The 20,931-nt window shown below is 39.6% G+C and overlaps 1 long non-coding RNA gene across 1 annotated transcript; it reads right to left on the minus strand.

Annotated features, from left to right (window-relative positions):
* Positions 1-2,381: 2,381 nt before the first annotated feature.
* On the minus strand, positions 2,382-3,257 carry LOC127312889 (uncharacterized). Its single transcript, XR_011748358.1, has 3 exons — positions 3,197-3,257; positions 2,775-2,834; positions 2,382-2,701 (listed from the first exon to the last, which is right to left on the minus strand). It is a non-coding gene; the product is annotated as an uncharacterized lncRNA (long non-coding RNA).
* Positions 3,258-20,931: the final 17,674 nt, after the last annotated feature.

Below are 20,931 nucleotides of genomic sequence, written 5' to 3' on the forward strand. Positions count from 1 at the left end.
CTGCTGTGGTCGCCGCTGCTCGTCACCATCCCGTATCGCTTGAGCCACCTCTCGTTGATCCCTAAGATGGATCGTGCCTGAGCAAAATCAACATTAAACAACTCAGGGACCTGAAAAGGAGAAGAGGACATTAAATTTCAAAACCCTACCTATCATCATGGAACCAAAATCCTAATGATACGAGGGTCAATTTTATGGTACTAAATATGGTACACCCTCTGATCCACTATAAATGGTTTAAAGCTACTTATGGAACTACACTTTTCACCAAGACCGCTTTTAGAACCTATTTATAACATACAAAGGAATCGTTCTTTATCAGAAGATTCAAATTTACTCAACAAGTTTTCTTTTTTATAATCATTTATCCATAAACCATGAAGCAACTTCAGTAGCTTCAATCAAACATACATGAACACCAGATAATATTAATGTACCAAATACTGCATCTACTTCCCATTTGTTAATTGGCTTATGCCCAAATAAAAAATATCCATTTGTTTATCGACATGAGAAATAACCACGAGGAAGTGTGATTATTATTTAATTAGAATACTTCCTTTAGGGTAAGAAACAGCCAACTACCATAGAGTTGACACGCTCTTTGCATATCAGTGATATCACTGAAAACACTTCAGTTTTTGCTCCCTAGAAATCTCCTAACTCAAGGTTCAAATTAATAAATATATGTTATTTCTCCAGACAGAACAAATGCTACATATTCAAAATTTAGTCCAAACGGTCTAAGTAATCATTCAGCTACAAAGGCAAGAAAAACCGTGGCATGAACAATTCAACTAAAAATCTAGAACATGAATGCTTCTAGCGCCAAAAACTCTACAATACCTGGACATCAATATCTGAATATTGGCCTAGCTCCATATATATTCCTGCCATGGACGAGAGCATTTGTACTGCAGTTCAAAAGGCAGCAATATCAGAATCTTAGCCTAGCTCCACATATATATATTCTTGCTACAGGCCAGAGCATGAGGGTTGCACTTCAAAAAAAATGGATGATTGATAACCACTACATTCAACCAGTATAGGCATATGCAGTCTTCTTCACCCAATATGCAGTACCATTCTCTTCTAGCTTCTCATATATTCTCTTTTGTCCTGAATATTCGCAGTACCATTCTCTTCTAGCTTCTCACCCAATGTTCAGAAAAGATGATCTTAAGAAACCAAGAAAATAAACAAGATGTCAGGATAAACACCATCGAAGAATCAGGTCAGCTTCCATTCTTTCTACATAAAGCCCTAAAGAAGCACCACTTTAATGGAATCAACAACAAAAACCATGAGTTGTTTAATCATTCACCATTAATTCAGACATCATGCTACAAAAACCATGAACCCTACGAAGAACAATTTGGCTAAAACATCTATTTTAATCCAACTACAATTAGTTCATACATAATCATCACTGAATAGATTCAAACTAATGAATAAATTTGGAATGGTACATACACAAAAGCCACTTCCTTGTGGTCTCATAGTTAAAAAGCCTTCCAAAATAAAGTATCAACACAAAAAACTTTAACAACCTATTTTCAAGGCATGGTTAGTTTCCCTGAAATTACTCAGGCATAAAAACGGCGGCGAATGGATGAGTCCGGATCTCGAGGCAGTTGAGAGGCCCGTCGATGACAATGACACCCGAGCAGAGAAACACTACCTATTGTAGTCCATATATCCATAAAAAATGGCCTGCATTATGTATTGTGGGTCATCACGAGCAAAATCAAAGAAGAGAGGGGAGGGAGCTGGTATACCTAGTGAATGGACTGGAATGTTTGGTAAATCAACGCCGTTTTCAACACCAAACTTGTTACCTACAGCAGCTCACTGGGTACAAAAACCAGAGATTTGATAGCGCTATACTGTAAGCATTCAAGATTCAGAGCTAATCGGAACTGACACCATTGCACAAACATGTCACAAAATCAAATCTAATAAACAAAGCTATGGGCATAGGGTTGCATCTCGTATGTGAACACATACTTTTTGAAGTACCTCACAAGGAAGATCTTAAATCACCTTCTTGAGCTGCATAATATACGGTAGGTTTCTGGAAAACAAAATAGGGCCATATAAAGTAAAATATACAACTGAAATGAACTTTCAATTATATACACCCCTCTCTAGTAAGAACTCCATGAACAAAGATACGTCATAAACTGGAAAATGTAGCAATTGACAGCTGATTTACACCATAGTTTAATTCTACTCTATCAGGTTTTCGATGAACATCATCTTAAATTAGGGCCACAAGCAAATGTGGGAAGCAAACATATCAATTATACATACTGAACAATCTGGTATACACAACACGATATCAGGTTTTTCTCTTAAGGAGATAAGGAGCACATGCACTGTAATCTGAATAGTGTTTTTCTCTTAAATCTTATATCTCCGAAATTGAACAACATACTCCAAAGCAAGCCTATCGAATCAGTATTTGTACAAAATCAAAGAGTGTTGTGAGCACAGTTATATCATAACTGGCTGGGGAAAAAACAGGTTTGAATGCACCGGCATGCTGGAATAGGTACCGAAACATTCAGGCATGGATACAAGTCAACGTAAACAGATACAATGCTAAAAGGTAAAAAAATAAATAATGCAAGAAGTGAAATACCTCCGTCTATCCTTCTAGCACAGTAACGCGGCAGTGGCTATCACAAGCCCATGGACGCTAGAGATGAAAGTGGGTCAAGATTAGGGTACTCTCTACCCTATTTGGTCAAAAAATGAACTAACAATTTTACCTAATGTTGCCCCACTTGCATCTATAATGGACGCGTCATGCGATGGACAAGAGGGCAGTCCTGCAAGCAGAAGAATACCCTCATGTACTTGCAACAATAAGCAACTCATATGCATGTATTAATAACTTGGCCCAGTCACCTCATTGAACAGAAAATACACAATCATTGTAAATTATTTCTCATTGTAATACCTTTCAGCTAACTGAAGCCTGAAATTGTACCAAAAAAAACAGACAAATAATAGTTATATCTATTTTCCATTGGACAAAGAACTTATCTCCACATTATTCTTTTAGCACATAAAATCTTTTACTAAAGCAGAGAGGAAAATCAACTATTAGGAATTCTTAGGTACATGCTACTGGAGAAGTAATAAGGATACCATGTTTCATAAAACAGACGCATGGCTCGCTGGACCATACCTTGATTTGGAACCCTGAATTCAGAGCTAGAGAAATGGAAAATGAGTTCTTTCCTGCTGCATAGCACAACAAAAGATTAAACCTTAAACAATAGAGAGAACGGGAAGAACAACAAAATCTGAACCAGATGAAATGAGAACAGATGGTCCACAAACTCACGTCCACGACCATCGGCTGCCTAAAATCAGTTCCTGGTTCCCCCGAGGTTGTGGTTTGAGCAGACGAAGCATTGCAGTCTTCATTGGCCTTAAAAAGAAAAACCACATGGTATTATTAATTTGGCTCAGTCACTTCATTGGCCTTGAAAAGCAAAATTGCTCATTGAATTATCTTTTTGAGCTAACCGAAGCCTGAAATGGTACTGACAACACAAGCAAAAAGTAGCTATACCTATTTTTTCCCATCGGACATATGACTTCTCTACATATTATTCTTTAGCACATCAAATGGTTTATTGAAATAGCGATCGCAAATAGGGAAAACCAATGATTAAGAGTTTTTAGCTTAAAAACATATATGCAAGATATCCAAAAACACAAACCGCAATAGAACAACAATAACCCAATCCGACAACAGTTATTTTGGGCTCTACCACCGCCAACACCAAAAAATAACCAGCCGAGCCCCTCCGTCCATTGAAAGTACATGGAACCATCAGCAGATTAAGCAAACTTGAGAGATGAATTTCATCAAGGTCTACGATTCTAAGCGAGAGATAGTTCAACACAAGAAAACTAAATCGGTGCACATATAAAAGATTATAGAACTGGTTAGCAACTTCAAATCCCAAACCCATAGCTAGAAAGCAAAGGTTATGGAATATGTAGACCTCACCTCAGTTTTCAAATACGTGTAGTGCATCCTGGATAGAGATCACCGGAATCCTAAGAGATGATATATTGTGTGTCCTATGTCTAAATCTTTGACCAGCAGACCATGGTCTTGTTAGTCGTTCGTTACCTTGAGATTGCACAACAATTTTCATCTACATAAACAATAAGAACCTAAAGTCAAGATGGCAAAAGGAGAAATCACGGAAACTGATTCATCTACATAAACAATAAGTGCCTTCTTCGATATCTGTATATCAAATCTACATCCCTAAATCCAGAGGGCAGAATCCCCGGATAAAAAAAGGAGAGATCCATACTTTCATATTTTGTTTCTTACATTCAGAACACATGACCATATTAAGAAAATGCTACATTAGGGGACCTGCTCCTAGACGTGGAACGCAGAAGCTACCGGCTTGCCTAATGCAAGCATAACAACTCAATCTATCAGAGGTGACCAAACTATCTCACTCGTATGTCGTTTACCAGGAACTAAACAGGAACCAACAATGCTATACTAATCTAACGTTAACAGCAAATGTAAGGATTCGCTAGTTCATTTTGATTCTACGGAGTGATGAATGATCAAAATGGGAGGAAATTTATAGTTTCAGTAACTCCATCTCAGCCCATTTGTCCCGCTTTATCCATACTTGAGGTAGTATTATCATTCTCATGCCCCATAACATAAAAATGTTCCAAAATGCTTCTTAACTACATTCTATTTATACAAAAAAAAAATACAAAGATAAACAGAGACCGGGATGGGGTAGAGGTTGCCTTGAAACGCACGTAAGGTGTTTTTTGAATTTAGGTCGTAAAGGAAAACGGAGAAGCAAGAAGGTTGACCGCAACACACTACATGAAAACCAAATCATAATAGATGCATCTACTTTGGGATGACAATACTTGGCATATCAGCCTTTTACGATCGGTCTACAAGCAAACAAGTTCACAGCATGTCAATATCCTGGTTGGCAAGAAGCCTAGATAAAAGTATTAAAGTTCATAGTATAGTTCACATAGTGAGGTGCCGTTTGCCCTTCGTTATCCTGAATATGGAAGAAAAACAAGGTTTGGTCCACGGAGCTCAACATAACAACGCAGGTCTAAGGTGCGTCGGCGCTCTGCAGGATATCAAGTTATGAACTGACGACTTGACAAATTACCTAGTATGTCAATTCACCAACCTGGCAAACTAATAACTTGCCTAAAGTGTTCTAGTTAGTATGGATGTATCCAACGTTTTGCCCATTTGATGCAATTTATTATGGGAACCCACTGAAATACTTGGTTGGAGATACAACCAGTTTCATATGCTCAAATACACTAACCAAACTTAAGATCCAAGTAAAAATACACATTTTTTTCCCCGAGCAGTGGCGACAACCGTAATATACACACCAAAATCAAAGAAACTTTGAAGGGAAATCTTACTCTCCTCCATGGAGAAAAACTAATATGTATAGTACCACTTGTTCAAATTTATTTGTAGACCAGTACTATGATTCGGTTTGACCAAATACCAAATCAAATTTAATGACGTGTCAAAATACTGCAACAACTCAACTTAAAAGAGGAAATAACGAAGTGCGGTATCATTTTTCAGAAGAGTGAGTTATATAAAATTTCGATGCATATTTGGTTCTCGGTGGCATTGAAATGAGACAACCTGACAGTTAATCCTACTGTTCCTTATAGAGCGAAGTGGTAAACCATAGATCTGTCATCGGAAACACCAATAGGAAAATCACAAATCAATCTCTAATTCCCTAGCCCTAGAGAGAGGAATTCCAAAAACTATGCGTAGTGGTGTGGCTAACAAAATAAAATTAATGAATCGATCTAGATAAAGCAAGCTAGCTTTGCGGCCACGTCCAGGTGCAGCACTGCAACGCGCTTTGCAGCCTTCCGCCGCCGCACGCCCACCACACCCAGATGTCACCGGCGCTACAACCTTAGATTCCGCCGTCCACACGCCCAGACACGCCGCCGCTCGCCGCTCGCCACTCGCCGAGATGTCGCCGCCGCACGCCATCGAGTTTGCACTGCCGTGTGGTCAGCGCACAGCAAGAGAGAGAGAGAGAGAGAGAGGATAGGGGAGGGAATAGACTTGCCTGGTACTGTTAGACGATGGAGGATGGAGTCAGAGAGGCGACCGCCCGTTCCTGCCCAGCTCGCCGCCGCCACGTTCCATTCCGGCCGCCACCACCGTCGGAGCTCCCGCAGCGGCCTCCTCATGTGGCGCCCGTCCCCGTCTGCACCAATCCCAGGGGAGAGGCGGTCCGAGATGCGCTCCCCGGCGTACTGGAAGTACCCTTTCTAGCCTCACGTGGGGCTGGAGCGAAGGAGCCCCTCCTCCTTCCACCAAGGCACGCCCCTGCCTCATTCGCGACCCAATTTCTAGATCGAGGCGGAGAATGGAGACGATAAGGGGATCGACCTTGGTGTGGTCGGATGCGAGCTGCGAGGCCGGATGTTGACGTCAAGGACGGAGGAAGATGAGAGGACGGGGAAGAGGAGAGGACGAGGCGTCGCCGACCCCCTCCTCCTCCTCTATGTGCGCTCCTACAGCACCTCATCCTGCCCACGACCGGCTCGATCTCGGGGGAGAGGCGGCGCGCCGCTGGCCTCCTCCACTTATAGTGCCCTCTGCAACATTATGTGGGGATGGAGCGGAGGAGAGAAGTCGGCCGGCGATTGGGGAGAAGGTGAGACGAGGATTGGTGAGGAGGGTGGGCGGGGATTGGGGGCGGATTGGGATGCCCCGATCTAGGTTTTCACCGTCTCGCGGATGGAGACGGAAGGCGACCCGAACGATTGTCTGTGGCTGTCTCTGATCGTTGGCCCCCGCACCTAGCTGGTCCCAGGCGTCATCGACTCAGTATGAAGCTCAGTAAGTGAGAAAAAAGTTCACCGATCGGACGGCTGCAGTGAAAAGCGGGATTGTGAAGAGTGGAACGAACGAACCAGATGTTTTTGCCCCTTTTAGGTGCTCTGGATGGCCGGGTAGTCTAGGGACATTTATAGAAGTAATTCGCCTGATTGGAACGTGTAGAATGCCAGTTACTAGTACTTGAGAAGCTAATAGTTTGGAGCTTGCTTGATTTCTCGAATTAATGTTGTGGTTACATATCATAGTGCTGCAATTTTATTGCCCACAAAAATATTCCTTAGTGTTGTAATATTATACTTCCTCCGGTCTGATTAAATTGACGTGAAGTTGTGAAGGATCGTGAGTATGTAGTACGTGTAACCGCGTCGATTAAAATAGACAATAGGTAGTAGGCCACTGAATTGCAAAGAATGACCGGGGGAAATGCAAAGAATGAGCGGGATATACTACTACCTTGATAGAGAGGGAGCTCGTGCAGATCTGACTGAAGACGTGCAAGCCGGAGCTGGTTCAGTTGGGAGGAATATTGCTGCTATGGGCTGATGAAGCCACATGCGGCAGAGAGGGAGGTGACGGCCGTTGGAGGAGGAGGCCGGTGCACCTGCGGGGTAGAGTGAGGGCCGGCTCAACCTTCACAGACAAGTGGATCAATCTGGATCTCGAGAGCGACCAAAGACGAGCAACATGAGGTAGAGAGGAGTTCGCGACCAAGCATAGGCGTCCACGAGGTCTCGAGGGAGGCGGTGAGCTTCGCGGCGCTGGAGTGGGGGCGATGCGGGAGGAAGAGAGATGGTGGTCTCTGTGGGCTCGTGTGGACGAGGTGGGGTGTCAGTGTCACTATCCCGATCTCCCTTAAGTAACTAGCTACTCGCAATTAATTCAAGAGGAATACACGAGATTCAGAGAGATTGGATATGATCGGTCCGTTGCAAAGGAAATAAAATAATTCTTACGGTTGCAACAAAAAAACACCAAGATCATATTTAGGAGATACTAGTAACGGTTAAACAGCAATGTAGATAAACTCACCATCGAAGACACAAAGCGTTAACGAGAACAATTCTCATGGTTAATATAGATGATCGCTCGCCGATCTCAAGATCGTGAAGAAGACAAGCGCCACAAGGGACAACGCTTCCGTACTTTGTCACATGTATGACTCGACGATGACGTCTGGTCCCTCGTTCGGAACTCTGATGTAACATCCCAGGTTTAGAGGCTACAAAAAGAGAGGACACATATGTGTGCATTGCATTCATGCATAGAAAATCCGGGGAATTTTCACGATTTTAAATAAAACTTGTCACAATAACTGAAGTTTTACTTGAGTTGATGGAATTGAAGTATCCCATCAAGTCAAGCGCTATAAACATTAATGTGACCTTTGCTAAAACCTTGTTTTGGTAGACATAATTTGATCTATAGGATAGCTCAAATGGAAATAGAACTATTACATAATACCCTAAGTGAGGATCAAATACCATATCTTATAAAGGATCATAACATGGTATTCCATAAAACAACACATTATTTAAGAATCAAACTCTAACTTATTAACACATAAATTAGCAACTACATTTGTGTGTAATTTAATTCACTTTAAAACTTATAACCAAATATGGTAAAACGCAAGGTCTTAAGTGCATAAAAGCCACACATTCTTATTTGAATCTTAATAAATATATGGAATATCATAAAAGTAAATCCGTTTACATTACAGATTATAGTTCAAACTATTTGAATAAAACTAACTATATATGAGTATTTTGAAACTCATATGATCATGCCTTGGTGAAATCGAACACAACTATCCAAATTTAGGAATAACCTTCAATTTTCACTTTTGGACCAATATTATAATATAAATCCAATCATATATGATATAGTGCATTATTCATAAGTACAAAAGCATTCACAAGACATATAGTTACAAATGCCACTTGGTTATCCAAAAACAAATCATATGAGAGGATAATATCCATGCAACATAGGATGAAAATATCTACATGACTTGCATCCCAAGCTATGCCACCTCATGCTCAAAGGATTGCTATGGATGAGGGCATGACAATCAAGCACCTTACTCATCAAACCAAAAAGAGTCACTCACCTATGTGTTATGATACTAGAGCTTGCTCAAGCCTATAAAAGTAACCCCATATGTTAGCATTTGACCATCTAGTACCATGGTACAAGGGAACCAACACATTGAGACATTCAATACCTTAGTTATGACCAAGATGAAGCAACTAGGAGGTGGAGGCATACCACAAGATGCAGGTTTATCATAATTCCTGAAGAACGAGCTACAGAAGATAGCAAGGTAGAATTCGTAGGCAGACCATATATTTACAAGATCATATCATCATCTTTTGAGTAGAGCCTTAGGATGTGTAAAAGTATTGAGAAGTGAGAGAAGTTATAAATACTAACCGTAGCCATGTCCATATAAGAATACAAGAGAAGTACTAATCCTAGTTGTTCAAGTCAACATTTGATCTTGGAGGTGAGAACCCTATTCCAATATCAATACCTTAGGAAACCAATTCCATGATCACCCCAACTTGGTAATGATCATAAACCCTTAGAGCCTAGAATGCGTGTGATGAAAGGAGGATAATAAAGAGAGGTTAGTGAGGGATAAGTTGATCATGTCCAATGCATGATCATGCTTTGGAGCTATATATATAAGTATAAGATGATACTTTATAAGATAAGCAGATATCATCCATCACTAAAAATTAGAGGGAGATTACTAGCAACCTAATACATTTCCAATATCTTTAAGTAGGTAAAATATTGAAGGACAGTAATACTTTGCCTAGCCAAGCCCTTGTGACAACCTTAGAAATATTCTGATGTAAGCATCCTATCAATGGTGAGGAAGAGCAAACCCTAAACTATCCTCAACATATCTAGCAAATCACATGTCCTTTAATACTTGAAAACCTTGGACCGCATTCCTATTTCATTGTTGCCTCAGTTTATAAGTATAAGGAAAACCTTGTATCATACCCCATCGAACCCTATGACCATAATACAAACCTAACTTATGTATCACATGGTGATCACAAGGAAGCTTAAGTATAAGTGAGGTGGTTATATGGTCAAACCTAATACTAAGCCCTATCTTTCAACCCATGAGATTTAACCAAACCGTCACTATTGGAATGTAACCCAAGTTTGTGAAACAAGTAAATAAACCCTAAAGTGTATTGAAATTTTAATATGATAGAAATAGTAGAAACCTATAAGAACCAAGACCACACTTTTGCATATATTTCTAATATCTCTTTATTATTATAAAGAAGTCACAAGTTATTGGAAAGTTTGAGCACATGAAATAATACCCATGGAATCACCTTATCAAATAGGCACCAAATAATAAGCCTTATTTGTGAAATATTTAATGGCAAGGTAATACAAAAGAAAACTCCACATCCCTTAAGTAATTATTTAAGCCTCTCAAAAATATTCTAAACTCTCCAAAGTGGATATTTAAAATCACGTGTATTGCAATACTAAATCCATATTACAATATTAAGTAACAAACCAACATATTAAACCATTCCATATAATATCACCATAGTATTTGAAACTATTTGATGAGATCCATTATGAATAAATTCAGCTAAAAATCTGCAAGACAGAATCAAATCCAAATTAGAATTAAAATAGGAATTCAAAACAGAAAATACAAAATACAAAAAGAAAAAGGAAAGGAAGAGAAGGCTTACCAGACCTGGCCATAGCAGTCAACAACGCAGCCCAGAAACAGCCCGCAACAGCCTAGGAAAAGCCCACCGAACCAGTCCACCGTACCTATTTGTCTTACATGCACACGAGGAATAAAAGCGCCTTCTTCCTCTCGTCCGAGCTCGACATGCCGGCACCGACACCTCCTCGTCAACGATAAGGACACTTCGGACGCCAGAGATAAGCTTAGAGCCTCGCTCAATCTTCCTCGCGTCCGTCTGGTCCAACATCATCAAGATTCGCGCCCAAACTAACCTCACAGACACCGTCGCATTGGCGCCATGTCCGACGCCGTGCCGTCGATGGAGAGCTCCTCCATACCTATAAATATACGAGCAGCTGCAACACAGAACCCTAGTGGCTAGAAGATTATCCAGAACCTCTCTAAATCCCTCTAGCTTTCTGTATCGGACATAGTCATCACAACCACCGTCGCTGCAATCTCCGGCTAGCCGGCGTTTGAGGCCACCCCTTGAACCATGGATCGGTCTAGGAGCTGCGCCTAGTCTCGTAGATCATCGAAGAAGAAGGAATCATGTCGAGGCATCCCCAATCAACACAATCGTTGGGTTCCCTTTCGATGGTGATCATCAGAAAACGCAACTGTTTGCTCATCTCCGACCACCCTTGACACCGTCAAGCATATCATCTTGTTCAGGGTGAGCATATGAGACTTTAGAGCCCTTAATCGCATCCTTTAGCCATCTATAGCATGAACCCGTAGTTTGCCGGAGTTGTGCCGCCGTAGTACTCATTGATGTTGTCGTTCTCGGTGACCCCTTGGTCACCTAGGTAGCTCGTTTGATGCGCCATACTGGGACATCGAACGCACCAAGTCGCTCGCCTCCAGGAGCCTTAAATCAGCATCGCTATCATGCGTTGTCCGTCGATGTTGAGCCGCCGGTGAAGTCTATGTGTCGGGTGGATCCCACTGACAGGTTTGACTTGGTCATTGCCCTCATGGCAGCTGACCTGACATAGGTCCCACTAGCTAGTCAGTCTCAAGGGGTAGGCCTAACCGTGTACACTTAGTATATTTTGTTAATTCAAATTCTAGAAAATTGCTCACACTTTGCAAATTCATAGAAAATTCATTTCAACTCAGAAAAATATATATGAGATACCAAAATTTTCAAAAAAACTATATTCATTAATAATATAATATAATTTTTTTTATTAAAATGAAGATTAAATCATTTAGGATTTATTATTTAAAGTATTTTATTTTATCGTAAGTTCCAAGAAAATTCAATAATTAGTAAAACTTCTAAAACAAGTAATAATTTTTTTAAAGAAATAAATAAAACGCACAAATTAATTTTATTTTATCATATTAGTATTAACTTAAAAAATTACTGATATTATAAAAACCCTATATTGCATTTACCTATTTATCATTTTCTTAAAATGGTAAAAATAAGAAAAATGTTAAACAAATTAATAAATTGTATTTAAAAGATATTTCTTAAATTCAACTTTACTTACCAAGTTGTTTCTTTAAAATGAGGAGACATAAAATGAAACCCTAATTACCTCATGTATGAAACATAGCCCTATTTAATGTTAAACCCTAGTTTTCTTTGAACTCTAAAACCCTAGGAGCTTATGAAATGTGATCATATGAACTAAACCACTACTCATAGATCTATACTAAGAAAATAAAATCATGCTCACTTTCTACTAAAATAGTACAAACCCAAATGCAAATAAAGTTATCATTTCATGTCTTCATTTTGGATAGACCTTATATGATCAATTAATGGTAAACCCTAACTTGTTAATTTCATGTCCTCAACCTTAACCTCCATCACTTAGTAGAACCATGGCGATCAACCACAATACCAACCTTGTATAGTAATTCACCTCATATGCTCCTACTCAACTAAACCCTACTTGAGGATAATGAACCACCTAGTTTAGGAACCTATTATTGATTATTTAGTGAAGAAAATGAGAAGGCATAGTGAACCCTAATGGTTAACTCATGGCACCACCTTGATAACCATCCTTTTATATAATACCCTATGGTCAACCATAGTAGTAACCATGCATAGTAATTTAATTTGTTGTTCATGTTTAGCTAAACATGCCAATACTTGCTGCATATGAACCCATCCTACTTAGTAACCAACCAGTCCCTAATTAGTGGATCAAATGAACCTAATAGTAATCCTAGAAACCAAGAGACCTTTTTTGAAAGTACTTCTTGTTCATTAAGATACATGTTCTTCAAAGGTTATTCTTTTGATGAATATAACAAGTAATAATTAACCATGTCCTATAGTACTGAAACTAACAATTGTTCTTTACATATTAACTTTATATATACCAACTACTATTCCTTGTGTGTTATTATGATTGTTATGCTTTGAATACAATTTGCATGTGATACCAAGTTAACCACACCCTAATAAGAACCTTGTTTGTGAAACCATCTTGAAAAGTGCAACACACTCTAAAGAAATCATGACAACTCACCAATCCTAAATCATTGGGGTTAGGTTACGCTTAAAGCGATTGCATCTCATACTTATGCATTATAGCATCTTTGCCAGTTCTTTAAACATTGTCCTTACCGGACAATGATGGTATTTCAGAATTTGGAGTTATATCATCTTGAAGCTCTTGCCTGCATAATCTTGCAGGCAAGAAAGGCAAGTTCGTCTCTTGCTCATGCCATTTCATTATTTTTATCAAATTATGTGCAAAGTACTATACATATCACTCCTGCATTGAAAAGCAATAGATTACTTTCACAATTATGAATATGATTATGTGATGGGCAATGGAACCATGCTTTGAAATGATGGTGGAGGTTCCATTGCAACTGGGAAAGTATTCACATAGGATTAACAACAAATGTAATCCAGTGATTCTAGCGCCGTATATTACGTGTTAACCATAAGATATATAATGGCTTTGGGGAAGTAAGGTGTATCTTCTTCCTTCCGCATATCAACGGACTTGATAGAGACTGGTTGTGTGTTTGTGAACACTAAGTAGTTTGGGGTGGACTTAATCTCCCCATCCGTGTGGATGAGGGGCCCTCTATCGTCTATGATGGGTTGTCCATAGCATATCGTGGGTAAAGCCGTATGAACGGAAGATGTATATTGTGGATATGTGAGCGGACAAAAGGGTGGGTATGTGGGGTCACGGAGAAGGCAGTGATTGGCTTGGATCTTATACTAGGCATCACATCAAGGAAGTGTGGACGGGAATAAGCTGTCTGGTTGGCAACAAGGATAAGTTCTCTTATGGGTAAAGTAACACACCTTTGCAAAGTGTATTGAATTGTGACTTGTCACACCCTGTTTTGGGAAGGAACTACGAACGCGGCAGGAAAGGAACTCCATGAAGTTCTGGTCCACCTGTGAAGACCGATGGACATAGTTTTTCAGAATAAAATAAACCATTTGAAGAATTGATTATGAAAACTTGCATTTGCCTATGACCTTCTGGTCTATGGTTGTAGCTAGTGCATGATACACATATTTCTATTATTGAACTTGTTGAGTACGCTCGTACTTATTCCTTCCCTCTTGAACCCCCTTCTTAGATTTAAACTCACCGAAGGAGAAACTACCGTGGAACTCGAAGACAAAGGAGTCAACAACAATTGGATGGAGAACCCAATCAATGATGTCAATGGAGTCAACTTCTACATCAACTAGAGTGGAAACCTAGACTAGTAATAGAAGGGAATCATTTCTCTAATCCTAGCACCTAAGTAGCTAGAGTTCTATCAGATTTCTTTACCAAGCCAAGTATCTCTAGAGCTAGAGTTAGCAATAAGTTAGTCTACAAGTTGTTCTTTTGAGGATTTATTTGCACTTTTACCTTACTTTAAAGTAGGATGCTGTGTTGAACTTATGTAAACAATTCGTGTGTACTTATATAGACATGCCTTGGACTCACATATGTTTTTGGTGCACCACCGAGGGATGTAATACTAGTGGAATGGTGTTTCATTGGTGTTATGTCAACAACTTGCATACTACACCATGCAGTGGTATGCTAGGTCACCGCAGCTGGTATCAGAGCAAATGTTTTGACCCTAGGATTAAAACTCTTTAAAGGAGACCTATAGGTTTGGTAGTGTCTATAGGAAGTTGTTTAGCTAAACCAAATATTCTTATGACTTGAGATGGATCTTCACTTGATAATAATCGTGACACACTTGAGTCAACTTTTTCTTTTCTTAAGTAAAATTAGCTAACTATCTTGTACCATTACTAATAGGTAGCACACTATTGAAGACTTAAAATAATATATGATAGTAGACCACAGGTGGTATACAATACATGGTAGTCCAAAGAGGATACAACCATAAGGAAGATATCCTATTGGAAGATGTATACCAAGACAAGTTATGGCTAAGTAAGTGTCATCCAAACTTGTAAAATGAATAATATTAAGTGAGGAAGATAAGTTATATGAGGTAGTATACACCATGATGAGTCAATAATGGGAGGTAAGGAAGAGTGATAAGAATAAAATATGTCTACTTACATGGTAAAATTGGTAATTCATATATCATTCACCGGAGAGTCATTATGTGATGGAGTAGAGCATCATAAATATTTAGGAGGAGTATGATGAGAAGTAAGGTGTTAAATGATATACATGAATTCATATCCAAATCCATGACAACTATGCAAAGTATACCAGAACCATAGTCTGTAGAGGAGCTATTGAAGCCTAGTATTGCATCGAACTCATGAAAGTTAAGGAAGTGTTTAAGCCATAATATACTAGATAGGCTTTGGCAGAGGAAATTAGTCATTTGGAGACATAATGTGAGGTTAATCTTCCATATTATGGAAGGTAAGTTAGTACTTTCCAAGAAAATTAGGTCAATGATGTCTACGCCCCCTCCTTTTCCTGTAGACAGTGTTGGGCCTCCAAGAGCAGAGGTTTGTAGAACAGCAGCAAGTTTTCCCTTAAGTGGATCACCCAAGGTTTATCGAACTCAGGGAGGAAGAGGTCAAAGATATCCCTCTCATGCAACCCTGCAACCACAAAGCAAGAAGTCTCTTGTGTCCCCAACACACCTAATAGGTGTACTAGTTCGGCGAAGAGATAGTGAAATACAGGTGGTATGAATAAGTATGAGCAGTAGCAACGGTACCAGAAAATAGCTTGCTGGCGTGTAGTTGATGGTGGTAGTATTGCGGCAAAGAGTAACGCAAAGAAAAACAAGAAACAAGCGACGATAGCGATATTTAGGAACAAGGCCTAGGGATTAGACTTTCACTAGTGGACACTCTCAACATTGATCACATAACAGAATAGATAAATGCATACTCTACACTCTTGTTGGATGATGAACACATTGCGTAGGATTACACGAACCCTCAATGCCGGAGTTAACAAGCTCCACAATTCAATGTTCATATTTAAATAACCTTAGAGTGCATGAAAGATCAATTCGACTAAACCAAGTACTAGCATAGCATGCACACTGTCACCTTCATGCTATGTAGGAGGAATAATACACATCAATACTATCATAGCAATAGTTAACTTCATAATCTACAAGAGATCATAATCATAGCATAAACCAAGTACTAACACGGATGCACACACTGTCACCATTACACCGTGCAGGAGGAATAAAACTACTTTAATAACATTGCTAGAGTAGCACATAGATAAATTGTGATACAAAACACATTGCAATCATAAAGAGATATAAATAAGCACTTCACTATGCCATTCATAACAGTGAATAAGTATTCTGTGAAATATAGCCTAAGAGACCCACACGGTGCACACACTGTCACCTTTACACACGTGGGACAAGGAGTCTCCGGAGATCACATGAGTAAAATTCACTTGACTAGCATAATGACATCTAGATTACAAGCATCATCATATGAATCTCAATCATGTAAGGCAGCTCATGAGATTATTGTATTGAAGTACATAGGAGAGAGATGAACCACATAGCTACCGGTACAGCCCCGAGCCTCGATGGAGAACTACTCCCTCCTCATGGGAGCAGCAGCGGTGATGAAGATGGCGGTGGAGATGGCAGCGGTGTCGATGGAGAAGCCTTCCGGGGGCACTTCCCCGTTCCGGCGGCGTGCCGGAACAGAGACTCCTATCCCCCAGATCTTGGCTTCGCGATGGCGGCGGCTCTGGAAGGTTTCTGTGGGTTTCGTCCAACGTATCAGGGTTTTCGCGACGGAGGCTTTAAATAGGCGGAAGGGCAAGTCAGGAGGGGGCACGAGGGCCCCACACCACAGGTCGGCGCGGCCAAGGCCTGGGCCGCGCCGCCCTAGGGTTTGGGCGCCTCGTGGCCCCACTTCGTCTCCTCTTCGGTCTTCTGGAAGCTTCGTGGCAAAATAGGACCCTGGGCGTTGATTTCGTCCAATTCCGAGAATATTTCGTTACTAGGATTTCTGAAACCAAAAACAGCAGAAAACAGCAACTGGCACTTCGGCATCTTGTTAATAGGTTAGTTCCAGAAAATGCACGAATATGACATAAAGTGTGCATAAAACATGTAGATAACACCAATAATGTGGCATGGAACATAAGAAATTATCGATACGTCGGAGACGTATCAGCATCCCCAAGCTTAGTTCTGCTCGTCCCGAGCAGGTAAAACGATAACAAAGATAATTTCTGGAGTGACATGCCATCATAACCTTGATCATACTATTTGTAAAGCATATGTAGTGAATGCAGCGATCAAAACAATGTATATGACATGAGTAAACAAGTGAATCATATAGCAAAGACTTTTCATGAATAGCACTTCAAGACAAGCATCAATAACTCTTGCATAAGAGTTGACTCATAAAGCAATAATTCAAAGTAAAGGCATTGAAGCAACACAAAGGAAGATTAAGTTTCAGCGGTTGCTTTCAACTTATAACATGTATATCTCATGGATATTGTCAACATAGAGTAATATAATAAGTGCAATATGCAAGTATGTAGGAATCAATGCACAGTTCACACAAGTGTTTGCTTCTTGAGGTAGAGAGAAATAGGTGAACTGACTCAACATAAAAGTAAAAGAATGGTCCTCCATAGAGGAAAAGCATCGATTGCTATATTTGTGCTAGAGCTTTGATTTTGAAAACATAAAACAATTTTGTCAACGGTAGTAATAAAGCATATGTATCATGTAAATTATATCTTACAAGTTGCAAGCCTCATGCATAGTATACTAATAGTGCCCGCACCTTGTCCTAATTAGCTTGGACTACCGGATCATCACAATGCACATGTTTTAACCAAGTGTCACAAAGGGGTACCTCTATGCCGCCTGTACAAAGGTCTAAGGAGAAAGCTCGCATTGGATTTCTCGCTATTGATTATTCTCAACTTAGACATCCATACCGGGACAACATAGACAACAGATAATGGACTCCTCTTTTATGCATAAGCATGTAACAACAATTAATAATTTTCTCATATGAGATTGAGAATTTTGTCCAAAACTGAAACTTCCACCATGGATCATGGCTTTAGTTAGCGGCCCAATGTTCTTCTCTAACAATATGCATGCTTAACCATAAGGTGGTAGATCGCTCTTGCTTCAGACAAGACGAACATGCATAGCAACTCACATGATATTCAACAAAGAATAGTTGATGGCGTCCCCAGAAACATGGTTATCGCACAACAAGCAACTTAATAAGAGATAAAGTGCATAAGTACATATTCAATACCACAATAGTTTTTAAGCTATTTGTCCCATGAGCTATATATTGTAAGGTGAATGATGGAATTTTAAAGGTAGCACTCAAGCAATTTACTTTGGAATGGCGGAGAAATACCATGTAATAGGTAGGTATGGTGGACACAAATGGCATAGTGGTTGGCTCAAGTATTTTGGATGCATGAGAAGTATTCCCTCTCGATACAAGGTTTAGGCTAGCAAGGCTTATTTGAAACAAACACAAGGATGAACCGGTGCAGCAAAACTCACATAAAAGACATATTGTAAACATTATAAGACTCTACACCATCTTCCTTGTTGTTCAAACTCAATACTAGAAATTATCTAGACCTTAGAGAGACCAAATATGCAAACCAAATTTTAGCATGCTCTATGTATTTCTTCATTAATGGGTGCAAAGCATATGATGCAAGAGCTTAAACATGAGCACAACAATTGCCAAGTATCACATTACCCAAGACATTATAGCAATTACTACATGTATTATTTTCCAATTCCAACCATATAACAATTTAACGAAGAAGAAACTTCGCCATGAATACTATGAGTAGAGCCTAAGGACATACTTGTCCATATGCTACAGCGGAGCGTGTCTCTCTCCCATAAAGTGAATGCTAGGATCCATTTTATTCAAACAAAACAAAAACAAAAACAAACCGACGCTCCAAGCAAAGCACATAAGATGTGATGGAATAAAAATATAGTTTCAGGGGAGGAACCTGATAATGTTGTCGATGAAGAAGGGGATGCCCAAGGCATCCCCAAGCTTAGACGCTTGAGTCTTCTTGAAATATGCAGGGGTGAACCACCGGGGCATCCCCAAGCTTAGACTTTTCACTCTTCTTGATCATAGTATATCATCCTCCTCTCTTGACCCTTGAAAACTTCCTCCACACCAAACTTAGAACAACTCATTAGAGGGTTAGTGCACAATAAAAATTAACATGTTCAGAGGTGACACAATCATTCTTAACACTTCTGGACATTGCATAAAGCTACTGGACATTAATGGATCAAAGAAACTCATCCAACATAGCAAAAGAGGCAATGCGAAATAAAAGGCAGAATCTGTCAAAACAGAACAGTTCGTAAAGACGAATTTTAAAATGGCACCAGACTTGCTCAAATGAAAATGTCCAAATTGAATGAAAGTTGCGTACATATCTGAGGATCACGCACGTAAATTGGCATATTTTTCTGAACTACCTACAGGGAGGCAGGTTGGAATTCGTGACAGCAAAGAAATCTGAAACTGCGCAGTAATCCAAATCTAGTATGAACTTTACTATCAAAGACTTTACTTGGCAAAACAAAACACAAAACTAAGATAAGGAGAGGTTGCTACAGTAGTAAACAACTTCCAAGACACAGATATAAAACAAAGTACTGTAGTAAAATAACACATGGGTTATCTCCCAAGAAGTTCTTTCTTTATAGCCATTAAGATGGGCTCAGCAGTTTTAATGATGCACTTGCAAGAAATAGTATTTGAAGCAAAAGAGAGCATCAAGAAGCAAATCCAAAACACATTTAAGTCTAACATGCTTCCTATGAAAAGGAATCTTGTAAATAAACAAGTTCATGAAGAGCAAAGTAACAAGCATAGGAAGATAGAACAAGTGTAGCTTCAAAAATTTCAGCTCATAGAGAGGTGTTTTAGTAACATGAAAATTTCTACAACCATATTTTCCTCTCTCATAATAACTTTCAGTAGCATCATGAGCAAACTCAACAATATAACTATCACATAAAGCATTCTTATCATGAGTCTCATGCATAAAATTATTACTCTCCACATAAGCATAATCAATTTTATTAGTTGTAGTGGGAGCAAATTCAACAAAGTAGCTATCATTATTATTCTCAACATCAAATGTAGGAGGCATAGTATCATCAAAGAAAATTTTCTCCTCAATGCTTGGGGGACTAAAAAGATCATGAAAACCAGCTTCCCCAAGCTTAGAACTTTCTATATTATTATCAACAATGGTGTTCAAAGCGTTCATACTAATATTACTACCAGCATGCAAATAAGATTCCATAGGTTTTTTAATTTTCGCATCAAACAATCCATGTTTTAAATCAGGAAATAGAAATAGAAGCTCATTCTTGTCCATTATGCCAAACTAGTGTAAACAAGAAACAAAAAGATGCAATTGCAGGATCTAAAGGAAATAGCTTCGAGTACTTACAACGGCGAAAATAGCTTAGTAGCCGAGATCCGGAGTGTGAGTACCTTTTACCTTTCCTCCCCGGAAACGGCGCCAGAAAATAGCTTGATGTCTACGCCCCCTCCTTTTCCTGTAGACAGTGTTGGGCCTCCAAGAGCAGAGGTTTGTAGAACAGCAGCAAGTTTTCCCTTAAGTGGATCACCCAAGGTTTATCGAACTCAGGGAGGAAGAGGTCAAAGATATCCCTCTCATGCAACCCTGCAACCACAAAGCAAGAAGTCTCTTGTGTCCCCAACACACCTAATAGGTGTACTAGTTCGGCGAAGAGATAGTGAAATACAGGTGGTATGAATAAGTATGAGCAGTAGCAACGGTACCAG

This window comes from Lolium perenne, chromosome 7 (genome assembly GCF_019359855.2).
Source record: "Lolium perenne isolate Kyuss_39 chromosome 7, Kyuss_2.0, whole genome shotgun sequence".
Taxonomy (NCBI): domain Eukaryota; kingdom Viridiplantae; phylum Streptophyta; class Magnoliopsida; order Poales; family Poaceae; genus Lolium; species Lolium perenne.